The 26,549-nt window shown below is 40.2% G+C and overlaps 1 protein-coding gene across 1 annotated transcript in view; it reads right to left on the bottom strand.

Annotated features, from left to right (window-relative positions):
* Window positions 1–26,549, bottom strand: part of PCDH15 (protocadherin related 15) — a gene marked incomplete at its 3' end in the record, with an annotated part of 626,608 nt that overhangs the window by 458,513 nt on the left and 141,546 nt on the right. Inside the window, exon 3 of the mRNA XM_079312511.1 lies at window positions 5,179–5,256. The remainder of the gene's footprint in view (window positions 1–5,178; window positions 5,257–26,549) is intronic.

Here is a 26,549-nt window from a genome sequence, read left to right as displayed (position 1 = left end):
TAACTGTCCCACACTAATTTTCTCCATGAACAGGCAAATGACACCATGGAAGCTTTGGATTGTTCTTAACAATCCAGCCTTTCTGTCCTAAAACATCGCTGGGGAAACAGAACCCCTTTCCTTCCTCCACACCTCTGACAGGGTGCTTGGGAAGTCTAAACAGATCCAAAGCCATTCCACAGTCACAGATATAGAGGGATTTGGCTGGTACTGTTGCAGAAATGCTTTCCTGGGCAGCTGAAGGAAAACCTAACACTCCCTCTTGTTTACAACAGGTAGCAAGGAGCTCCTGCTGGCCCACAATCTCCTAAATGAACTTAGAGGGTGACAGCATCACTGAATAGTCACCTCAATTACCCTACACATTTCTGCCAGCAAATCTGTCAGTACAGGATGGGAAAACATCCTCTCTTTGCAATCCTCAATGCACAAATGCACCCCCATAGAGTGCACAACAGTTCTGCTGCTTCAGCCTGTGCTTCAAGGATCTTCCATGATGACACAAACACTAGAGACCCTGGATTTCAGTTTGTTCCAGAATGCTGGGCAATAACACAAAGAAAATTTATTATTTTTCATAGCAAAGTGAATACAGGAATATGAGTAATTAATGCAATTTTATCAGAGATGGAAATGGTTCAAAATTAAAGAGTCATTAAAGGCTCATCTGGGAGGGGGTTTTGGATAGAAAATTTGAACAGATATCACTGTTGGTATATGTCCTGCACTTTCCAGCTGTGAGAAACTAGGAAAGAACAACTGCACAAGGATAGCATTCCAGCAGGAGGCCTGTTTTATCTGACCAAAGCAGCTCTGCCAAAACACTTCCCCCTCAGGTATGTGCTCTTCTGACCAATGCACCAATTTGAGCCTGTACCTGGCTCCCTCCACAAGGACACAACTTGATTATAAACAACCCTCTCTGGCACCAGTCAGTCTATGAAGGCACAGAAATGCTGCTCCACTTATCAAATAGCAAATAAATGAACAGTTCCCAGTTTCTATTAACAGTTGTCTCCTCAATCCCACCAGCAACCAGCCCTCAGAGGAAAGTTGCATTTTTCAAGCTACTCAAACCTTCCAGCTGACAGGAATTATCCTCTCCTAGTTAAAGAAACTCGTGGGGTCAGCACAGCAGTCCTGAAACCTCAGCACTTCATACTGAGATGAATAAATTTGAATGGTTAACACTGAGTTAACAAAAAAAACCTCCCAATTCAAATGAAATCAAATAGCCCAAAGTCCTGCCTACATACCACACTTCCTTGTGTGATCCCAGGTCAGGGACTGGGAAGCACAGGTTCAGCACACAGACAAAAGTATCCATGACAGACAGTCAACATGGAATCCATCTACTCCTGATTCAGCTCCTTGTTTTCATTTCACCCTGGGAAATTGAGAGCTCTGATCACAATGTCAACATGTGTCAAAAATTCTTTTCCACATGCCACAAACTGTCTCTCAGATAATGCAGCATGCTTCAAAAGGAATTCCAGGAGAATTTATTATTCAGAATATTATTATTTATTATTCAGAATATTCCCATCAATTTATTATTGCAAAAGCTGAAATAAATTCTCAACATTGTAATGTTGTGGTGTTTTACACCATTTAATTAGGGGCTTGTCTGAAGTCTCTCATCACTTCACTCAGAGCCAGGATTGAAAAACACACAAAGGAAACAAATTTTCTCATGTTCAGGTTTGGTTGTTTAATAAATCTTTTCTAAAGTAGAGAAAGTTCAGCAAATGGAGCAAAATGGAGATGAACCTAGCTAGTCACAAAATCTCTTAAAGCCAAACAGTTCAATGGAGAATTAACACCTCTATTATCTATACTTTTGACCCAATAACCAAGTCCTGTGCAGCACTAACTCTCCAACCAAAAACTACTGCCTGAAATCATGAAGAAGGAGGAAGAACACTGAAAGGAGACACCACCCAAAATCCTCAATCTTGTCCCATACATATTACTACATTATAAAAGCCTCAGATTTAAAACCCTGTGAAAAGCACACACTGCTATTTAACAACACACCCATGACACTAACTCCATCACTCAAATTTGGTCAGTGCCAGAAAACACAGAATGCTCAAAAACCCCAGGTTTCTGGGATCCACCACAACATCATGACTTTAGTTTTGTTATGAAAATGAATTAAAAATATGGACTAGGTTTGCTAATGCATGTTAAAAGCATCAGCTCAATGGCAGCCTCCTTTGAACGAGGGAATTGTGATGCAGTGATTTCAACAGAGACTTCAGGGCACAGACTGCAGTTTGTCTGGGCCTCTCCAGATGGTCTGGAATGCAAATACAAAGGAAAAACCTGACAGAAAACAAATATGCTGCTATCTTCCTTAAATGTAGCTGCCCTTAAGGTATTATTACAACACACAATCTACTAATCATAGAATTACAGAGACCCAGAATGGATTGGGTTGGAAGATAGTCCCTTGATTTTTTTACTTTTTTCTTCCCTTGTTTATCAAGAAAGACTGTTCATTTGTGTTTTTACTCCATCAAAACTTGGCATTTTAAAATTTTAATAACATTTTGGGCATCATTGAGGAGCTCAGTTTGCTGAGAAGGCATAGACAGATCCCTTCAAGGTCTGGCTGACTTTGGGGTGTCAGCACAGCACTTTGCAGCACCTCCAGTGAATTTTGGACACAGGCAGGCAGAGCATCCATGTCCATGTCCATCTGTGTCTGGGGAAGATAAAGCCTCACAAGACACCCAAGAGATAGGAATGTTAATAATTCTCATGCTGAGTTTATTCACAGCCTTGACTGAAAATACCATTTCATAGCAAACAGATAACGATAAAGAAATGAGACACCTCAATGACATCATCTTCATGCCACTGTCACCACACCCACACAAGGGTTAAATGATTTTTGAGATCATTCCAGCCCCAAGTGAGCTCAAGCTTGGCACATACAAGATTAGAGGGGAGAAAAAGGCCACTCTAAATTATGCTCAACAATGACACATTGCAGTTTCAGAAACTCAGGAACATAAATCAATATTAAGTTTCTGAGCTCTCTTGACAAGAAAAACTATCATGTAATTACAGAATCAAATGAGAGACATGTCCACGTTGTAAGTATTTGTAAGCAAGTTGATATCAGTCATACTTTAGAAACAAATATCTCATTTACAAGCCAATTTGAACAATATAAGCTGCCAAATTGAGCCTGAAGCCTGAAACCCGAAGTCTGCAGGAAGAAGCCAGTCCACTAATTTCCTGCATGACTGGAGACACAGAAGTAAGACAAACTGTCATTCTATTAAGGCTCAGAAAACATGCTTTTAAAACTCAGGTGGTGTTTAATTCCTTGGCTTCCAGAGTTTCAGAAACAAACTCTTGCTGAAAACAGCTCAGTGCTGAGGCTTAATGGGCTGAAGGCAATTTGTGTTAATGGAGTCCACTCTGGAGTGGAGTGGATTTGCTTCTCTTGGTGCCTTTACCTTAGAAATCTTTCTTCACCTTATTATTAGTAACTGTAGGGGTGAGAAATCATCGATCCATTTTAGCTGTCATCTTGTTTAAACTTCAGACTACTTGTGGGCTCTAGGGAATTTTGCTGTTTGTCCTAAGTTAAATAATTGTTAGAAACTCAAAGGGATCAAACTGTTCCTCCCCTAATTAAGTATTTCATGCCTTGCTAAACTCCTTAACAAAATTGAGTCAGTGTTTTGTGGCTGACAGGGCATTATTTGTGAGGAAAATCAGGGTGCATTTGAGTACATTGAGAAACAACAAAGCTGAAACCTCCTGATTTCAATAGCAACTGATTATCTTGAAATTATCTTTGAAAGTGGCTACTATATGGAATTTCCATGTTCCTTGTTCTTGGAAGGGGACAACTGAGTACCACATCATCATCTTATTCATTTAGTTATTTATCTGAATAAAAATTATGAGAAAACATGACTGCTCTGCTCATTATTTCCTAACATCTTTCCTGGTAAACAACCCAACATCAAAATATTTTGTCATCACACTCCCAGCATCTAACAATTTGTGCTTGTCTGGCTGTGGTTCTGTGCTACCATTCTCCTCAGATTTCTGCTGCCTCTAGACACAGCTGCCAGCACACAACTGTCCTTTTTTGTCTCTAATAACATCATAATGCCCAAGTGCTGAGCCCCTTAACTTGTGAGACAATGATTTTTCTTTTTTGAAGATATTACAATTATATAGATTGCTTGAACATTTTTTTCAGCATTCATTTTAAAGGTCAAAGTGTTTCATCTGCCCTCCCTTCCTGTACATTAGGACCTCGCATTGCTTCTCATGCTTTTGGCAACTAATTTTAACAATTCTTAATTTTTTCCTCCACTAAATATGGTATAATATGAAATATAAAGACACAGTAGGCTGGATTTACCCATTTAATTCCCAGCTTTAAAGAGAAACAAACAAAAAAAAAATTACACAAACATAAAAGAAACACCTTCAGGATCTCAGGTGTGACAGCAGCAGATCAATGTTTGCTGTGCCATTTTGACTTGAGCATCTCTTCTGTGATCATTTCTCCAATTTATATTCATTACAGAACACCTGCCAGATCTGTTATCCAAATTATTTGGTATCCCTGTTGTATCCCCCGATGTGTGAAACCACTCCCTGTGCAATCAAAGCTCAAGTCTGCTTTGAGAATCACCACATAAAAAAAGATTGATTTTCATCTTGGAAATGTCAGACTTCTGCCTATAATGCTCAGCTACATTTTTCAGGAGCAGTAAAGTTCAAGAAAGAGCCCCAGTCTTGACACATCTCTGACACATCATGATGGATGTGACAGTTCTGCTGCTTTACTGCCAGAAACGTCCTGCTACAGAATGAGGCAATCAATGAACAGTAATAAATCTATCCCAGACCCCAGAACTATTTTTTGTACATGCAGAACAGCAGAAATGACACATTAGTTATACCTCTGGAGGTAATAAACCATCACACTTTCTTTACTATTACATAATTCCAGTTAAACAGTTTAATCTTTACCTGTTTTATCTGTTCAACATTTCACCATCAAAACTCCCAATATGCATTTTTGGATTATTAATGTAGCAAATTAAAAAAAAAAAAAAAAAAAAAAAAAAAGGAGAGAGAAAGAGGGAGAGAATTGAAGATACACTTTCCAGTTAAAAGAAGAAGAAGTTTTCTTACCATTTTTTCTGGTCCCTCTATCAGCCAGGAGAACAACAGCTGCTCCAAAGGAATCTGCTGAATTACGTTCCCTTCATCCTGGAACACATTGCTCCTGATTAATACTGACTCCAAAATTTTACCTTGAGTGCACAGCACAAATACATTTCATTTCCCTCTTTTTGAGAAGTCCTGTGTTTGAGATAAATTACGGCAAGTTTGGAAAAGTTAATCTGACATGCATAAATCCAGGCTTTGCAGAGAAAGGATTGGTTTGATTTATAACTCATGCCTTTGAGTGTATTCTCCTACCTATCCTTCAAGTAACAGCCTTGATTTCAGCAACAGGGAATAAACTTCAAAATAAGTATTTTCTGAGGTCATTTGACCACACCACCAACAAAACAAGCTCAGCTGTGCCAAACACGGTGATTTAAAATACATGAGTTCATTTAAAATTTTCATTGCACAGGCCTAATAAATTTGAAAACTGTTGCAGGACTAGATTGATGGTTCCTTCTGCTTGTGTATGATTTCCAAAATAGATCCATGGATCACTGTCATAATTCTATTTCTCCCATTATTTTATACATTCATAAGCACACAGACAATATTTAATGCTGTAGTTACAGAGTTTGGATGAGGCAAAGCACACAAAACAAACAGGTGTGTGACTAAAGCTCACTAGAACTGAGAATTAGGAGGAATTCCAAGGCCAAAGAACTTTATTCATTTGGCTTTTCCTAGGCTGCAATTTTAAACACACTCCCTCTCTTGCCCCCTGAAGGGCACTGACTGCACTTATAACCAGGCTGAAGAAGGAACAAGAAGCAAAGTTTCTTTTGCTTTTGTACAAGCCTTAAATAAGTTCATAAATCTGTAAGTCAGGCTCTGCTCCAGAGCAGTGGAGTCCTGACTGTGAGGAAACACTCAAAGTAGGGAAGGAGTTTTGATAACACCAAAATCACTCCTGACACTACTTGTGGTGGCTCTTTTCTAGAAGGCTGCTCCTCAGAAATCCCCATGAAATGTTGCAGGTGAAAAATAAGAACAAAAAGCAGATTCCAGCATGTCTGTGCTTGACCACAGGTAGAGTATCACTGCTGTAAAAAAAAAAAAAAAAAAAAGAAATCATTTATTTTTGTGTGTGGCCTTGTTATCTCTGAAACCCCCTGGTCAGACACAGCTTCACTCTCCTGTTTGTGGGAAGGGCAGGGAAGAAATTAATTCTCCCAGTCCACACAAGGAAGCTACAGCAGGATCATGAGCTGCTTCCTTGGATGATAAAATGTTCCCGTGGCAATTCCTCTCCTCTGTGCATCTCATTGCTATTTCCAGCAGGCACAGTTTGGTTTTTTCCAAGTGAAAACAATGCACTTTCTGAGGAAATCAAAATTAGTAAGAGCAGTGCAGCACTGCTTTGTAGTTGCTACTGACAATTAATAAATTAACTCAATATTAGGTGCTGAGGGAAGAGACAGAAAACTCAAATGGCTGTTTCACTTCAAGCTGGATGATATCTTTTAAAAGTATTTTCTCTGAGATAAGGGAAAAGCTCTGAAAATACTTTATAGGTAAAAGTTCATTTGACAACAAACCAATAATTCTAAAAAAAAAAAAGATTTTGTTTTTTTTTTTCCTAAGAGCTAAAATAACATTTGGAACATGCTTTAATATTTTAATGATAGGAAAATATTTTGCATTCATGCAGTGAAGTTGCTTATTATACCCAAAGTTATTTTTAAATTTCCCATAACGGTTCACCTAATCATCTCTAATTTTAATGTAATCCTTTTAATTCCTGATACAAACCTAATTTTTAAACAAATGCTAAATAAATAGCGAGTCTAGAATCAGCACAGCTCTTGTAGCAATGTGCCATTCTCAACCACATGAAAACACTCTGTAATACAAAATTACTCATTTTCAGCTGCCATTCCAGCTCAAAAACCTATAAAGGCTCACCAGATTAACTTTCAGTAATAACAGACTTGAATACATTGTCTTGATTAGCCAAGATTCTTTAACAACTTCCATGTAATAGTAGCTCAACTCAGATATTCCCATTTGTTCATTGATGTCCTTAAGAGAGGAAAAAGGAAGGATTTTCTGGACAAGGAAAGGAGCAGTGTGATTTCAGGTGAGGCAAGGGCTCTCAGAGATCAGAGAAATTCAGATTCAATCTTCCAGCCCCCTCATGATCTGCTGACCTTCTTCGTGTGCAAAAATGAGCAGTAGGAATTTAATTCCAAGCCGAAGGAGCAGAACCCAAGTAGATTCTTCAAAATCTGATTTCCTCCACCAATAGAGACAGCAGAACAGCATTCCCCAAGTTCCAGCTGAGGGATTTGGCTTTGATGTCTCCCTCTAAACATCAGAGGGCTGGGGACCACCCTGTGTTAGTGGCAGCAGCAGGAAAGAAAGGTTGATGCCCACATCCAGTGAAAGCCTTGGGTTGGTACAGCAGAGAGAAGCTCTTCCCTCTACCACCAAAATTCCAGATTCCATTAGCCTAACAAAGGCGCCATTATCCCAGGGAATGGCCAAACCTCCCTGATTCACTGGCTTTGAAATGCTGCATTCTCAGTCTGCCTGGTAGATTTTATTTTCTATGTACTCTGATTTAAAGTTTAAAAAAATCTCAAGTGAATCTGAAGTGAATGAAAGTACGGTTTGATTGTTTCTTTTGGCAAGTTAGAGAATTTCTGTCTGGAATCACAGAGTCCTGCATTGCCAGGGACCCATGAGGATCCAGTCCCACTCCTGATCCCACAATATTGCCCTTCTTAGGGTGACTTTTTCTTTAAATCTACTCAAGAGCAACAGAACAAGCATAAGTTTAATCAGCATTCTCCCTCGGCTCCTCTCACTGGATTTTGCTGATTGTCATTCTAAATGCTGCTGAGATTCAACTCCTAAAAATGTGTCATAACAACTACAGCAGCACTGACACTCTGACCTTCAACTCCAATTAATTTTAGCAGATATGGCTTTGTTGTGAAAAACTAAAAAATTAAATACCTACCATGCTTTTCTAAAAAAAAAACAAAAACCAAAGGTAAGAGTCAGCCTACTGGATATATATAATGAGATTCACAACAAAAATAAACTTATTAAAACAACTTCTCCTTGTTGTGTTTTAAGAAAGGGATGTGACCATGGGCACAAAAAACCATATCACAAAAAAAACAACCAAAACAAAACCAAAACTCACCAAAACACTGCTACACAAAGGCTACAATTAAAAAAAAAAAGTTTCAAACTAAAGGCAAACAAGAACTAGATAAGTTTCATGTAATTTTCACATTTGTAGTGACTTTTAACTGTATAATAAAATTAACATTTTTTGCTAAGCCTTTCTGAGACCTCACACTGCAGGGGACCTCAGGATCACCTTCCCTTTTAAAAGTCATTGTAGAGTCACTTCAGTCATGTTTAAAACAAAACTAATCACCCAATTAATTCAAGAACTTAAATATTGAAACTTTTTTCCTAATGAGATTAAAAATACAGTCTATTCTAGGTCAGCCATGGCTTTAAAGCTACAAATAATAACATTAAGGCCTTGTAGGAAATAAATAAAAAAAAAAGATACTGAATTAAAACTCATGCTTTATTCAGAGTCACTCTGTGACTCTGTGACTTTACAGAGTTTAACACAGCGGTTCTTTTCACTTTTTTGTAGTGTCTACTTATGTGACTGTGAGAGACTTTAAATCAGTGAAAGACTAAAATCCCACAGACTCTTTTCATTGATCTCAGACTTGTGAAGAACTGTTGTTCAGAATAGCCCAGGAGAGGGGGAACTGTGAGAAGGGATAAGGCAGTGTGGCATTTTATAATAAAAATTATTTCACTCCTCATGAGATTAGGAAAAAAACCAAAAAAAAAAAAAACCAAAAAAACAAACCAACCCTTTTTACACCCTTTAAACACAGTTTACATGGCTCTCCCTTCCTCAAGAAAGAGAATCTATTCCTTGGATAGGAGAAACAAATCTGGGGAGTGCAAGGGCAGAGAATGAAGAGCTCTCTCCATGAATATCCACCTACTCAGATATGGAATAACCATATCCTGAGGCAGTAAAAAAAATTCATCCCTTCAGCAGCTATGAAACACAGAACACTAAATAATTCAGCTCCCAGACACTAATTACAGGATGCTGACAGCAGGAACTGCCAACCCTGAGGATACAGAGATGACCCCAGGATGTGCTGATGTTCCCTCTGACCCTCCTACAAACTGGAAAATGAGCCCCTGCCTTAAACAGAGGTGCTATGATGCACGACCATGCTGTGGGAGCCTTTATAAAGAATTCCCAGTATCCTCAGCCTGAAATGCTTGAGAGCCAAGACAATTTCCCAGAGCATACTGAAACCACCTGAGGAGACTGTTCCAGTCCCTGCTCTTGCAAGGACTAATGCTGTTGCTCCTAGCAGGTAAAAATCACCTGGAATTCCCACCCTTCGTGAGGCAGGGCAGCATCAGACAAAACCACTAGCTCTGTATCATGCACAGCCCACTGCAGGGCCACAAACTGGCACAGTGAATATTCCCAGAATAGCTGGGGATGGAAGGGGGCTCTAGAGATCATCCAGGCAGGGGCACCTGGAGCAGGTGGCACAGGAAGATGTCCAGTTGGGTTTGGGATGTCTCCAGAGAGGGAGACTCTCCCTGTGCATCTATTCCAAGACTCTGCCACCCTCCATGGAAAGTTCTTCCTCATGCTGGGGTGGAACTTGTGTCATATGGCCACTGCTCCTCATTCTGTCACTAGCATTACTGAAGGTCTGCCATCCACTGGAGTTGTCTGTGTGGATTGATGGGATCTCCTCTCAGCTTTCCCTTGTCTAGACTGACCAGGCCCAGCTCCTGCAGTCTCTCTTCATTAGGGAAATGCTCCAGATCCAAAATCATCTCTGTGGCCTCTGCTGGACCCTCTCCAGTACTTCCTTGAGCTGCAGAGCCTAGAGCTGGGACACAACACTCCAGATGTGTCTCAACTGGGCAGGGCAGAGGGGCAGGATTCCTACCTGACCTGCTGGCCATATTCTTCCTGATGTCCACAGAATCCCACTGGCCTTCCAGGCCACAAAGACACTCTGTCTGCTCATGGTCACCTTGTCTCTCACCAGCACCCCCAGGTCCTTCCTGGCAGAGCTGCTCCAGGTCCCCCCAACCTGTGCTGGCACTGGGGGTTGTACCTGCCCAGGCTCAGAACCTGCATTTCCCTGCTTGAACCTCATCCAGTTTCTCTTCAGCCAAGTCTCCAGCCTCTCCTGGCCCCACTGGAAGGCTCAGCTCAGCCCCCAGGGAGATCCAGCCCTGCCCCAGTTCTGTGCCAGCTGCAGCTCCATCACCAGCACCACCCACCCCACACCAAGCAAGATTCCCTCACCTGAAATTCTGTGTTTCCTCTGATCTTTCCATCACTTTTTCTCCTCACTGCAGTACCAACAGAGCCAGAATGCAGTGAGTATCACTTTAGTAGGACATGGTTGTAGACAGAGACAACAGAACCCTCAGAGATCCATATGACAAAAGCTCCTTTATTGTTCCCAGAGGGAACATAATGTTCCTTCTAATACTAAGTGCTTCTGTTATCCAGGAATCTCCTGGATATACATATGTGGCTGGTTGAGGTCCTAACCCCTTTCCCTGGCCATCTGCACTTAGGGTTCAATGAACTGGCTGGGATTCTTTGTATGTGTTCAAATCCATCCTGTGTGACAAGTGAGGTGTCAGGGATTGATTTTCTGCTATCTTTCCTACTGTTACCTGTCCATATGATAAAGGAATTTCTTCACCAGGACAAAGCCTGGTCACAGAGAGTGATGCCCACCTGGAAAGCCCAAGAATCACCTTAGGATGGGGTGAAAAGAGGGATCTGTACCCAAAATGTTCTGGCAGACCCCAGGTGTGCTGGTGTATTACAGGAAAGGAAGGTCCCAAGGCTCCCATGTTTCCAGTAACTCCCTTTAAGTGCTGGTTCCAGTAATGCCATAAAACTGGTCACCACCATCTTCATTCTTTGCTCCTCTGAACAGCTTCCATTTATCTTCCTGTGTTCAGACATGACACAATCAAAACACAAACGATGATGTACAGAATGGCCATAAAAAGATAAATACATTTGTCACTCTGGTGGACAAAAAAATGTAGCACAGATAAGAAATGAGTCCAGCTGCAAGTCTGCATTATCATACCACCTTAAAAATGCTAAAGATCAAATATTTGGTCAGATTTTTAAAAACACATCCTACTGCAAGCCCAGGTATCTCATCAAGCCTTTTAAAAGCATCTGATTTCCTTCAGGGCTTTTCATGTCCAGCCCATAGAAAAGATAAATATTCCTTTAAGTGGCAATGATTTCTGAAAGATGAATTTCTAAGTGATTTATGCTTCAGGCACTGTGTATAAAACCTGACAGGAAGCTCTAAACTGATGAGTATTCCTGCATTGCTCTTACACTGATTTAAAAGAAAAAATCACCCTTAAAAGGGCAATATTTGTTTAAGTTCTGAAAACAGAGTCCCAGTCTTAAAGGATGGCAAGAGCTGAGGAATATCATGATGTGGTGATAAAAGTTTTTTTGGGAAACCAACAAAATGTCCTGGGAAATGTATCCTGACAGAAAAAAATTATCAGATTATATGGCTCTCCATGGCCAGCAGTACCTCTGGAATCAGTGTGTGTCCAATGGTTAATAGTCAAAACATGGGAATAACCAGAACAATTACTTTGAGGATAAATGAAGGAAGTCAGTTTAGCCATCACTGCTAAGAAAGACAATTATGATGTTCAAAGACAAATCAATATATTTATAGATTAATGTCACAGGGCAAAATACAAAAAAATGGGAATTGTTGAAATAATTTAGTCTTTCTCTAATATCCCTTTCACAAATCCTGAAAATTTTCTACAACACATTTTTTCAGCATTACTGGCACCTGCTGCCAAAGACAAGTAGGCAAATTAAGCACCTTGCAAAGCCTCAGCCACAGCATCTTCTCTCCTTCCAGCTAATTAAAGGGTTTTCCTCTGAGCCTGAAGCTGTCTAATCATGGCAGAAGCATTCCCCCATCATTAGGGATGACTCGAATCAATCCTGCAGCAGGATGCAGACTCAATTTTGTATTTGATTTTTAATTATAAGCTCTAGATACCAATTTCCCTAAGTTTTCAACATAAACATTAAAGAAAACCAAACACCACGACTGAGATTTCAGTCTTTTGTTATTCATAAGTGGACTAAAACTGAGCAATTTTGCTTTCACAAAAACCAGGCATAATCCAAACGATTACACAGCTAAAAATCCCTACGTGTCCAATATTACTGATCAAAACCAATGGAACAGTCAGGCCTGAGATAAGATCTCTGTATCATTTTGGCAGCTTTATTGTTATTGTTTTTTAACTCTTAGTAGAAATAAGGCTAAAAATCTTTAAAGAGATCTTTCATTTCCTTTCTGTGCCTTACAAGAAACAGAACAAGTATATTGTGATTTAATATGCTAATTTAGACATGTTTTAAACCACAGTGTTGGCTGATAACAGCACAAAGTGTAAGATAGATTCTAATCAGTTTTTCTGGACATTAATTTCTGGAATTACTAGCTACTCCAGGAGAAAAAAAAAATAAAAAAACAAACAAAAAATCGAAATGGTTGCAGGGCAGATTCCACTTTAAAAAATCCCAGTTTCTTCTTTGTTGTTTTGAATAAAGGCTAAGAGAGGCTGCTATGTTCTCTGTGCCTTTGATAGACAGAGGCAAGGCTGGAGGAGATGAAATAGGCATTTTCTCTGGAATTCCACAATTCAGCTGTAAGGAATTTCATCTTTTCCTTTTACCTTGGGAGTCCAGCAGAAGAAATGCAAAAATGCCTTGTGCACAGAGGTATTTTAGTGCAGCTGCACTGTCTCAGCAAACAATAGAGGGCCTGGAGAAGAGCATTGCTAAAAATAACTCCCCAGCTGAGGTCAGGAGGAGAGGACTCATCACAAACCATCTCTATGGCTCTCATCAGGGCACCTGTGCACCTCTGGCAGCAGCTGGTGCCAGCACATCACCAAGCCCAGAGAATTTATGAAAACAATGAGTTACAGAATGATATTAAAATAACAACTGGAAGAAAACTGAACTGGGCACTTAGGCAGAAATTGTAGAGGTAGCAGCAGGCTGGGCTTTGTCATCTCCAGCACAGTTCAATAGAGAAATAGAAAATATATAACAGAGCTTGTTCCAGCCAAGGAGACAGCAGCAATAAAAGTAAGCTCTCAAAACAACTGTGGGCACCATCAGTTTTGATGGAATAAACTCTTTATCAGCTGGGTAAAACCTGGGAGGCCAAAAATAGGTTTAACATCAGAAAATTCTCAGGATAATTCTGTTTAAGTCATTCACATATACATGAATTGAAACATGATTCTGAAACTACATCAGAAAGTATGGAAAACACAGCAGCTTTCCTGTTTCTATTTCTAGTCCACCGAAGTCCAGAGCAGCTGTAGGTCTGAATTCCTTCCCAATTTGTTCCAAATCTGCTCTGTCAACAGATAAAAGTTAAAATACACATCCTTCCTGCAGGAAGGATTTGGTACTCTTTCACAGGAGGGCAAGGGCTGGTGTTAAGAACAGCTGCCCTTATTATTCAGATAAGGCAATTTAGGAGCTGAAAAGCAAGACAATGAAAAACAAAACCTAGAAAAATCACACCTGGAAAAACAACAGCTGAGAACACTTCAAGACATTTGCTTGAGGGAAACATATCTGTTTAAAAAATCTTAGGTTGGAACAGCAATTAACATACTATGAAAATTATTGCAGCATAATTGTATTTAAGCAAAAGTCATTAATGTATTGATTTTAATTATTAGCAACAGATGTGAAAAGTATCTACAGAACAAGTTGAAAACAATAAAACATATAAGATACTGATCTTTTGTCACAGACACTGTTCTGGACTGGGTTTCAACCCAGATGAAAATCCAAGGTTTAATCCACATTAAAATCGAAGTCACCTTTATTTAAAAATAAAGGTACTGAAGCAAATTAATAATCTCTACCAGATTAGAATAAGAAATAAGGCCATTTCTGCAAAACGGGGCCCAGATCCTGTAAAAGTTCCATGTTCAGACATATTATTTTAGGATGTGTTAAAAGTCACCCAGCCCAGCCCTGTGACTACACTTTAATTGCAACCCAGGGCAGAGACTTCACAAAACAGTACAACCTCTAAAGCCTGACTCAATAAAACCTGTTTGAGCAAGCATGGTTCATCATTAAAGTCAGACACCAAGGCTTTTTTAGATGAGATGTTAGGAAGGAATTCTTCTCTCTGAGGAAGGGTGGGCAGGCCCTGGCACAGGGTGCCCAGAGCAGCTGTGGCTGCCCCTGGATCCCTGGCAGTGTCCAAGGCCAGGCTGGACACTGGGGCTTGGAGCAGCCTGGGACAGTGGGAGGTGCCCCTGCCCATGGCAAGGGATGGGATGAGATGACATTTCAGTCCCTTCCAACCCAAACCCTTCCATGACTCCATCACAATTTGCCAAGACATAAGTGCCCAGCTCAAAGCACACCTCAAGAGAACCTGGCAGTAAGTCCAGCCCAGGCATGCTCCACATGGAGAATGGAGGTTCCCCACAAGGTTGGAGCTAGATCCATGGAGCAGCAGGAGCATCTCTTCAGGCAGAGCCAAGAAAAAGCTGCTGTGCTGAGCTTGCAGTGCTTGCTGCATGAACTGCTCCCAGTGATAAACAAGTCCTCACAGAGTGAACATCATCTGCAGAAGCAGCCAAAAGTGTCAGATGTGAACATTCTTGTCATCTGTCAGATGTGAACACTCCTGCAGGATGTCAGGTGCAAACATTCCTGTAGGATGTCAGATGTGAACACTCCCAGAGTGTGTTTGAATGGTCGTGGCAGGGGAAAGTGGAAAGCTTTATGACATCAAGAGATGATGGTAGTGTGTCATATTGCTACATCCCATATACCTGATGAAACCTGGTGAGGTGATTATTGTCCAGTGAAAACCTGAACCTGAGGGGGTTTGTCCTGATCCTGATGACTCAGTAGTTTGGGAGAGTCTCCTTAGGGCTCTGGAGTGCTTTATTCCCAGCTAGCATTAGACAAACACACCAGTAACTCCAGATTAAACCCTGAACCTTCTGAGGCAGGACAGCACAGGCTCAGTCTCACAGATTGTGCAGCAGCTTCAAACATGAAATCATGAAGTGCATCACAGACCAGTTGTTCACATTGTGGATTCCTTAAATCCATTATTTACCAGTGGAAAAACCCAGAATCAGTCCAGGGGAGAACAGGAAAAAAATACTTCTGAATGACTACAATGGGCCTAACACCTGAAATTAACCAAAAGTCACCCCATTTAGCACTGATTAAAAAAATAAGTAAATAAATAAATAAATCACACAATCATGAACCTAATATAATCCATCTATATGATCAAACTACATGGCTGATAAAGTAAAAGCTAAGCAGAACAGCTTCAGCTGGTTCTGGGTCTTGCACAACAATTAAATATGGTGCTTTATTTTTTTATAGTACAAAATATTTAATCATATCTCTGATGTCATAAATATTTACAGGTGACTCCACACACAGAGCAGGACATGCCAAGTGTGTGATTTTACAGTTTCATGCTTCACTTCCCCAAGCTGCTTACATTTCAAAATGCTTTTTTAATCCCCAGTTTTGCTGCTGCTTTTTGCCACGTCCATTCGTCTGGCTTCAGGTAGAGCCAGAAGCCTGCTGAGATCCCAGGGATCAACGTGAGGTCTTATCTCCAACACCACCTCTTGTCTGGGCTGTGTACTTGAAATTAATCTTTTTGGAGTGCAGAAGAGGTGAAGAGAAGGAATTAGAGGGGGGAGAAACACCTTGAGAGTTTAACAAAACAAGGCAGGATGGGCTTAACTTCTTAAATCTGACAACACGAAGGCAAAGAGGTGAGATTGTTGCTCTCTTCACACACCGACTGTGCAAGGGCAAACACAAACTAAGCTAAGAGAAATGAAGGCTGTGGGCATAGGATAAATGTGTGTAAAAGAGCCATGGGCAGTTTGAGGCAGGATGTTGAGAGCAGCCTCACTGCAGGGGACACAAGAGCAAAATGAGCTGCTTCATCTCAGAGCATCCTGATTAATGTACAGCAGGATTATCCAGCACAGATTGCTGGACAGGCAGTTGCCTGGTGGCCTCTCCAGCCTAAATGCCTTGTGTTAGAGGAGAATCTACAGTGAAAAACCATTAAAGGTTTGGTACAGTACATCTGGGCTGGCCAGATACCAACACACACAAACTGCAGAAGGGTAAATCACCAGAATGGCCTTAGGATGAAGAAGGGCAGGGTTAGATGTGATATTGGGAAGGAATTCTTCCCTTTGAGGCAGGGTGGGGAGGCCCTAGCACAGGGTGTCCAGTGCAGCTGTGTCCATCCCTGGCAGTGTTCAAGGCCAGGTTGGTTGGGGCTTGGAGCAACCTGGGACAGTGGAAGGTGTCACTGCCTATAGCACTGGGTGGAATGAGATGAGCTTTAAGGTCCCTTCCAACCCATTCTGGGATTCTGTGATATTAAAGACTTCTAATCAGAGAAGAGGATACTTTAGTTCCCACTCAGTCTCTTGGGTTTGATGATTATATGCACTCTCAGCAAGACAACCTGTTTGGATTTCCCCTCTTCCTGCAGTCATGCTGGGTTATTCCCAGCAGCCAAGTTATACATCCATGGTCAAACTCCCAAACTTGGATGTTCCTAGAAGAGAGAGGTATCAAATGGCAGAAAAAGGAGGCTTTCTTCTCTGCACTCCTTCCCTAAGGAATGCAGATGAAGGAATTTCTGAGCTGTACTTATACAGGTGAGGAAATGGAAAGCATTTCATGATGGAGAAAACACAAGGATTTGAGCTCAAGAGCTTCCTGTGTGACACAGCTCAACTCTGACAACAAGGCACAAACACAGAGAAGAGTCAGGGCTGTAAATCCACAGAAAGCACATACAACCTAGCAGGGAAAGATAGAGAAGGACAAAAAAAAAAAGGAGCTTTTTTGGTAAATGGAATATTTAACTGTTTATTAGCTCCAAGAAAACCTCTGTGTCAAAAAGAAGGGATCACAAAGGGCTCACTTTGTACAAAGTGTAAGTTTAAAACCACATCAGTGATAGAAAATAACTCCAGAGTATTGAACTACCATAGAGAGATTCACAAGTCACACTGCCCAGTCAAGATAAACCAAACACAGAACCTGCCCCAATTGATTGAGAATGGTAAAGTTGGAATAATGACAAATCCTGGAGACACTGGTTAGGGTCAGAGAGGAAAGCAGCAAACCCCAACCAAATGATGCAGTGCAAATATAAGGATGAAAAAAGAAAGATGACTGGTATAATATTACTTTTTAATATTACTTTTTTAAAATGAACAAAAACCACCCACACTTTTAGGACAAGCATTTTTATAAAGGATTTGTCCAGGTATTGTTGCAATTTCAGGACTTCACTTTTGCAACATCTCTGTCCCTCTCTCACCCCCTCATTTTCAGTCTTTTCTTCTTTCTATAATGCTATTTTTATTTTTTTTTAATTAGACTAGACAGGATATAAATTCCTTTCCCACTGACTTGCTGCTTGGACTCTTCTAAAGCTCATGTAGCCCTTCAGGAACTGCAAGGGGTGCTTTACTAAGGACTCATTTAGTCTGCAAAATCTAGCCATGTCTAAATGAAGCCTTGGTGGAGATGAAGCTTAGTCAGGATTAGTCAAAACACAGAGCCAGAAAACCTTCCATACCTCCTAATTTACATCAAGGCAGCAGTTCCAATGTGTTTGTTTGGCTTTTAATTGACAAGATGCTGAGCAGTCCTTCCTTTTCCTTTTGTTTAGCGTATGGGAGAAGGGTTATGGAAATTTCCCTGCTTTATTTTTGATTTATTCAAAGTGAAGAGCTCTATGAGGGCACAGCTCAAGGAAAAAATGAAGTAAGTATTGACTCAGCTCTTGACTTACAGTTATTCTACCAGATTTTTGGAGACAGAACAGGAGGAGGCAGCATTTTTTCCCAACCCTCTGAGGAAGTTATGGAAGCAGTTAATTAGCATAACACCTCTTTCTGTGGTGTCAAAACTTCCAAAAATGCACTGACAGACCCTCAGCAGCAGAAAATGCCATCAGCAGCAGAAAATGCCATCAGTACAGAGTAAAAAATTCAGGGTACAAACCTCGACATCTGTGAATATTCCACAGAGAAAAAGCAGAGAAAAAAGCTCACTCAAGGCAGCTGCACCCCAACATCCAGGTGCCATTCAAAACAAACAGGAGTAAGGTGGCTTCAGGGAATGTTGTACCAAAGAAAATGGAACAGAGTCAAACAAAAGCATAATTGTTCTGTGTGTCTTTTTGGGTTTGGTCTTTAAAAATTTGTTTCTTGACTTTTTGGTTTATATTTTGCTTCTAAGGAATAAATTTAACTTCAGTTTAGGGAAAAATGCCATAATAAATACAAATACTCTGCAAGCAGAATCCAGTAACAAAAGTGAAGGATGTTTTCCTGGGTTTTTTAATCTATTAAGATCTAATTTATTAATTTCACAGTATTAAAATAATTATCACAAAGATAGATTGATTTGATATATTGTTGCTAGAAGCTGTTTTAATTTTCTTCCTAACAAATGCAGTCCTTAAACTTAACATTTATTTTTAACTCTGAATTGAAAAACATTCTGGAGTGACATAGAATGTGAGGAGGAAAATGCTGGGAGAAATAACTATGGAAGAAGTGTCCGCATTGAGAAAAGAGGCAGTACCAGAAATCACTATTAGAGGAAGGATTGGAGATTTTGTGGTAATCATAATATATTATAGGATATAATAAATCCTTTGTCATGTGTTTTACCTAAAATCAAAGTGACAGGTGAAACCAGACTGCTCTAGAGGGTCCAGACCTCCACATGTATGGATGAAAAGGGATTTGTTGCATGCAGGGGCAGCTGTAGAGCACCACAGAGGAGTTCCACCTTGTTAAGGGGTATGTCATTAGGCATGGGTATTAATGGGAGATTAAAGGAAAAAATTCAGGATAGGGGGCAAACCAGTGATTTTTTTATTATCCTTCTTTTAGAGTGTGAAAAATATAACATAAAGCCTTAAAATTTCTGCTTCGGGAAACAGCTTCTGCATGCAGACTTGCTTATTCCTTTCCAACCTCTCCAAAATTATGGTGAATAAAACAGAGAGTACAATGGAACTGATAAGGGAGCGTGATATTTTAGGCCTAATAGAACAGAAATTGTGGGAGAGACAGACACAGATAAATGCTCCCTGGGCAAGAAGTGCCCAAGAAACATGTTGTGAAATTTTGTAATAAAATAAGATTACCAGGTGATGTGATGTAATGAAGAATGTGTAACCAATGGGAAACTGTTACCAAAAATAGAATCCTCTATAAGTGCCATACAAGTAAAACTTTATAGAAACATATTGTATACTCAATAAAATTGGCTTCTGATCCAAGCTCTGCATGTGTCCATCTCTCCATCACCGATACAAAATCATGTTTAATGCCACCATGGTGGCACTGAGGGATATTAAATCTAGAAGTACTTCAGCTTCAACTTGGTACTTGATTCCTCTTTCCTCTGCATCATCCCAAAGTATCCCATTATTCCCCAAAACAGCATGAGAATTTCAATATAAACTGCACTGTGAACCTATATAATTTAATGATTAGTTCTATATTGATTCTTTATGCAGTGGTGCAATTTCTTTTCTTAAAAAAAAAAAAAAAAAAAAAAAAAAAAATTCAACTTTTTAAATAAAAATGTTAAACCAGTTCAATTCCTAAAGTCAATTTCCAGCTTCCCATGGCACAGCTTGGCAAGGGCAGAAAGCAGCTGCAGAAATCTGGAATTCATTTTCCTGGCACTTTCCTAGTCTCACTAGTGACCCTGTGGGGCAATTTTATTTTTCCATGTCTTGGCAGTGGTGGGGGGGGTCAGAGTGGGAACCCAATGGAGAATCAGTTTTATCCTCTGGAATTGTTCCTTCCCATCATGAAATGCTTTTATGTATAACAAAAATACACCTACATTTTTCTACATTTTCTCCAGTACAATGAGACATACAGTAATTATATAAATATAGAATAAAACTGCAATAGCTTCCATTTTATATACACATACAAATTCTAAGGCAAACACATGTTGCATTACCGCACAATCAATGTAAAATAGCTTGGGATATCAAATACCCAAACTTCTGGTGGTTTTTTTGAGGATTAAAATCTATTCTCCCATTATCATCATGTCTCATTTGTTAGCAGCTCCACAATATATTTACAGCCTCCTGCAGTAGGAAAAGGTTCAGATTAAACCCTGTTTCTGAAGTGTGGATTGCATATTCTAGAATTTCAAGACTATAATTGACTCCCTGAGATCTCTTGCCTTGGAATTTGGAATATACTCCAAGCAGATCATTGCTTGAACCTTTACTTTCACAGATGTTCTTTTTACTCCAGAGAGTTGTAAAATAATCAGTTTTAAAGAAGTTCATTAAACAACCTTTGCAAATTTGTATAATTTTTAATTTGAAACAAACAAAGTTTTCTCCTGCCTGGGCACAATCCTGTTCAACAGCAGAGACAACACTGAATTTTACTAACTCAAGGTTAGAAAGAAAGGAATTATTTTGTTTCTTACAAAGAGGCAGCATTGTTTTGAGTTGCCAGAAGACTTCTAGACTCCACTTAAGGAGGCACAGGGTTGAAACCTCTCACACAGGTTTAGCCCAGACTCTTTCCTGCCAATCACACCCTCCTTGTCTTTGTCCCCTTTCCTGCCTCTTCCTCCTCAGTCCCACAGCACTGCCCTGTTCAAGGCTGCTCAAAGGAAGGCCTCAACCATCATTTTGCCATAAATACCCAATTCTTGAACACAACTGGCTGCTTTTCCCCAGTGCTCTCTCCAAATGTGCAATTGACAGGTGATGGACAACTACAGACTACAACTACACAGAGGTGAAAAAAGCTCATTGAGAGTGTCATGGAATGATTTGGGTTGAAGCAACCTTAAAGCCCATCCATTCCCACCCCCTGCCACTATCCCAGGCTGCTCCAGCCCCAAAGTCCAGCCTGGCCTTGGACACTTGCAGGGATCCAGGGGCAGCCACAGCCTCTCTGGGTACCCTGTGGCAGGGCCTCCTCACCCTCCCAAGGGAAAGTTTCTTCCACTTAATTTGCAGCAATAACTCCAGTAAAGTAATTTGTTTTCCTGTGGCTTGGAAATCAAGGGAATTAAGTGACTTGCTTGCAAAAGCTCACCTGAGCTCTTGTCACCTGAAACAAACAGTAAAGAAATGTCAACTTCTAACAGCAGCTCCCAAAAATGAGAGACTCCAGGATGTGGCTCAGGCAGTGAGGTAGAAAGTCCCTCCATTCCAATGGAACTTATGAAGCAGCAGTGAAAACAACTGCCATTAACACAGGCAAAGTGCACATGGCTCTGGGACTCCAGAAAACACAGAATGTTTCAGCTCTTTAGGAAAAGCAGTGGCAAAAATCCTCTCTCTTCTCACAGTGCTAAAGTGCAAATTTCCTCTCCAATTTCGTGTTATTTCTGTGTTCAGGTTGTTCAGGGTGCAGCTCCATCTGGGTCACCTGACATTTACTGAGGGAAGCAAAAGACATTTGATGTACAATTAATGCATCAAACCTCTCAGTTTCTGGAATTCCCAGGAGATTGATTATGTGTTTTATTTAGAGAGCTCCAATTTAAATTCTGAGCAGCTTCTGATTCTCGCATTTGAGAGCACTAATGATTCATCCTTTCATCCCATTTGGCTTCTAAGCAAACACAAGTACAAAAATTATGTAAGAATTAAAATGACCTGCAGTATTAATTCATGAAGAGCAAAAGGCGGGGACGAGATTGAAGTTCTCACAACGGAGTTCATGCTGGAAAACAGCAGCAGCTCCAGCAGTAAAGTTTGTTTTAAACTTTAGCTCTGTGAAACTTGTTCCTCACTCATTACAGAAAGGTGTTTTATGGAAATGCTGTCACAGAACATAAAACTGAGGCATTTTTTCACTGTGTATTTATGACGCTAGGGCTAGTGTTTTACACCTCTTGCACATTCAAAGGTAATACTCTATATTTTAACTTTCCAGTTAAAATAACCTTGCAAACACTTCAAAGAAGTACTTCTACAGTGCTTTTATTGGTTAGCAAAAAGACAAAATAAGCCAAGGGCAGACTGCCATGAGCTCCCTGTTCTGAAATATATTAAGTTCTCCTGCCACAGCACCTGCAGCTGCCGCAGGATCAGGTTTAGGAAATGGATTTACACTGACATTATCCTGCTGTCTAACTGGATGGTCCCACTGCAGAATATGTACCAGGTACCCCATGTCAACACTTGTTGCCTTTCTTTGTGACACTTGGACTTGAAAGATTTATTTTTTAAAAGATATAGTCTCTTCAATCTCTGCTCTGCCTCAGCATTTGAATAAAGAGATGCCAGCAGAAAAAACGCTGATATAAAATTAGTGATTGTTATAAGCAACTATGTAGTAATCAGCTTTCACTTTAATTTATTTGCTTTTATTATAAATTGCAGTTGCTTGCCAATAATTATTACAAGCTTTAACTTCTTTTAAGTATAGTAAAATTTGTAATTGCTTTTAGTCAGTGTAAGGGGGGGGGGTATATACTCAGCAAGACTTTCACAAGATCTAAACAGGCTTGCAAAAGATGTATCACAAATATGACTATGACAGAAAATACATATCCCAGATAGCACAAATGGAGAGCAGAATACCATAAAAGAAAAAGTACAAAACCTAAAGTGGCATCAGAAGACCATGAGAAGACCACCCTAGACTGCCTACATGATAGACAAGACAGACCCTCAGACACTACAGCTGTGGACATGTGAAATACTGTAGCAATCTGAGGCAGAGTTGTGGTAAACAGACTCTGAAAATCTTCAAAGTCATTTGAGGAAATAGTGCAACTGTACCAGTATAAAAGATTGCTAGCTAAAGAAGCAGGTCTACCTCTATCTAGCACTGCCAGGTACTGAGAGTGAGCTGTAACTTTTGCTTTATGAATTTGTCCTTTATTATCATTTATTAAACTCTTACAATTTTAGAGAAGTGGGCTTCGTTTCTTACAGTGACATCATGTGAAAATTGCAAAAGCAAATAAGTTTACAAAAAGATTGTCCCTTTTCATCCAAATCAGCAGCTTACAAATTTCAGTCTCAGTGATGCCTGGAGCAAAGGAGGCTCAGGGGGACCTTGTGGCTCTGCACAACTCCCTGACAGGAGGGGACAGCCAGGGTGGGTCAGGCTCTGCTCCCAAGGAATTGAGACAGGACAAGAGCAAACTACCTCAGGCTGTGCCAGGGGAGGCTCAGGTTGGACAGCAGGAAAGAGTTATCCACTCAAAGTGTGTGAAATACTTTGAGGGGTTTTTCAGGGCAGGGGTGGAGTCCCCCATCCCTGGAAATGTTCATAAAATGTGAGAATGTGGCACTTGAGGACATGGTTAGTGGGGAACAGCGTGGTGCTGTCTGGTGGTTGGACTTGGCCTTGAAGGTCTTTTGCAACCTCAGCGATTCTGTGATTCCACAACTGCACATTCCCAGCATGCTCCCTCCAGGTTATTTCTGTTAATTAACAGTCCACCTAATCCAAAAGCTTTGGAAATTCCCTCCTTATTCTGTCACAGATGATTTCTTGAATTCTGACCTTGAAAAAAACATCTACAACCCAAAGGTTTGGGTCCTCACCCACCACTTCACAGCACTGAGCCATTTCTGAGTTAGAAAAGCCCAGCCCACTTTAGCCCTGCCCCTCCCTGTCCCAATTAACATCACAAAGAACCTCAAGGACAGAGTTTCAGGCATGTGAACTGATAGTTCTCTGATTTATTTTATTCCAGTATTTTAAAACCAGATCCTTTTAATATCGCTGCAAAAACCAAGTGGAGAGTATGTGTTTATACTAACATTAATGCAAATATGTCTCATTCATGCATAACCAATGGTGAACCTTAAGAGAATGAGGAATGGAGAGTTGGAAATTAATTTAAGAAGAAAAGATATAAAACACTAGCTTTGTAGCCATAGAAAAACCCTTTTATTATCACTACACCTCTTTATAATGTACTTCCTGTAATGGCTGAATCCTTCCCACAAAGCACTTTTGAATCAAAGTAAACTGAAAATAAAATTATCTGAGGTGTAATACTTCTGGGCCTCAGAAGTAGCAACTTCTGTGAGATCCTCAGACAGTTCTCTTGCCATATACACTTCATATTTTCCAATAACTCAGAGAAAAGTACTGTGCTTAGGAGAGAAAGAAACAGGAGAAAGAGAAAGAGAAAGAGAAAGAGAAAGAGAAAGAGAAAGAGAAAGAGAAAGAGAAAGAGAAAGAGAAAGAGAAAGAGAAAGAGAAAGAGAAAGAGAAAGAGAAAGAGAAAGAGAAAGTCTTCCCCAGCTTATTTATCTCAGGAATTTTCAATCAGTGAGGTCATCTGAAGGTAACCATGCTTGTAAAAAGCTAAAATAAATGCAGGCAAGAAAAAGACTTCAAAACACAAAAGGTGAACTTTGTACACAGCTTTAAGAATCCCTCTGAAAGTGCCCTACTCTGGTCTGGGCATGTTCCTTCTGCCCTGGAAGGTTTTAGGGAAGTAGAGGGAAAACTTGAATAGGGAAGCAAAGAAATGTGCAGCAGAACTAATGGAAGTTAATGAGTAACTGTACCAATCTTATTTGTATTTTCCCCTATTGTCATCCTTCAATTTAATGAACAAAAAAATGCAAAATATGAGGAACCATGTGGAACACAGTTTAAAAAAAAGGTTATTTACAGAACTCCAATTTACAGATTTCATGGGCAGTTAATCTAAGTTGGAAATGACTTTGAGAATGAAAGGTTTTCTATTTACAGATGAGTGAAATGCCAGCATAAACATAAAAGAAAATAGAAAAATAAATTGAAATATCTCCACTTAAACTTTGTAAACATTTGTCCAGACTGCCTATCTGTATTCTGTTTTATGGGAATAAATCTATGCCAAGTGACAAAATTTACCTTAACTATAAAATGCACACTAAAAATGCATTTGCACTTTTTTAGCAAAATTTACCCTCCTGCAAATCTGATATCCAGCTGTTGACCCAACATTATTCACACACCAGGATAATGGAATTCATCTTGAAATAGTTTTTCCATTCCAGTTATCTTTCCATTAGAAACATCTGGAAGCAGATCACCCTACAAAAAAAAGGATTTCAAATCTGAATGGAAAATTCACTGCATAGAAAAAAAAAAGGACTTTTTTTTTCACTGCAGCTCCAGCACAAACACCTCCTCTAAACTTTTGAGGTTACAAGGGACAGGACAAGGGGAAACGGCCTCAAGCTGTGCCAGGGGAGGCTCAGCTTGGACATTGGGAGGAATTTCTGCATGGAAAGGGTGCTCAGGCCTTGGCAGGGGCTGCCCAGGGAGGTTTGGAGTGCCCATCCCTGGAGGTGTCCAAGGAAGGGCTGGAGGTGGCACTCAGGGCTCTGGGGACAAGGTGGGCACTGGGCACAGCTTGGGCTCCATGGGCTGGGAGGCATTTTCCAGCCTCAGAGATTCCATGATTACCAACAACCTGGAATAAACACTAGCAACAGAACCTCTTAAACTGTCATGCCACACACAGTGTTTAACTTCAATGCTTGGCTGTACAGCAAATAACTTTATTTATGTTACTGAACCTGGTAGTGGGAAGGCTTTTTCAGCTCTCCAGAAAAGGGAAATACATTAAACTCATTCCTCAGTAATCTCAGAAGTTCCATAAGTTTTTGTGCTGGTTGAAAACATTATTTCAGTTTTCTCATATATAAACCCTATCTCACTCCCACTAAAGGGAAAGCAGAAGCTGTATTTTTATCTATTAGAAAAGTTTTCCCTCCAGAAAGGAATGTGTAAAAAGCCTGTGTGGTTCTCTATTGCTTTGTAATGCACTCTCAAGAAAAACTTGGGAATTCAAGATCCATATTGACCATGTGCCCCTTCTCCATTGCTGGCTGAGAACGACCCATGGCTTTAATTTCCTGCTGCAATGCCTGCTGCTCCTATCAGGCCATGTGGGGCCCTCCAGGGCCAGGTCCTTACCTGTGACAAACACATACTATGGCACTCCAGCCCAAAGGAGGACTTGGATGCAGCTTCTCATACCATCCTCAAAATGAAAGTTTGAAATATTGACAAAGGGTATCAATTTTTTTACTGTTACTTGACCCTAGAATGTTGAACTGTTATGTTTTTTTCAGTGAACCTTCAGGTCCTGGTGATAGGGGGACATTATCTCCAGGGCTTGGTAT

Source organism: Erithacus rubecula (genome assembly GCF_903797595.1).
Source record: "Erithacus rubecula genome assembly, chromosome: 9".
NCBI classification, from domain to species: Eukaryota; Metazoa; Chordata; class Aves; order Passeriformes; family Muscicapidae; genus Erithacus; species Erithacus rubecula.
This window is presented reverse-complemented; position numbering and strand designations above follow the sequence as displayed.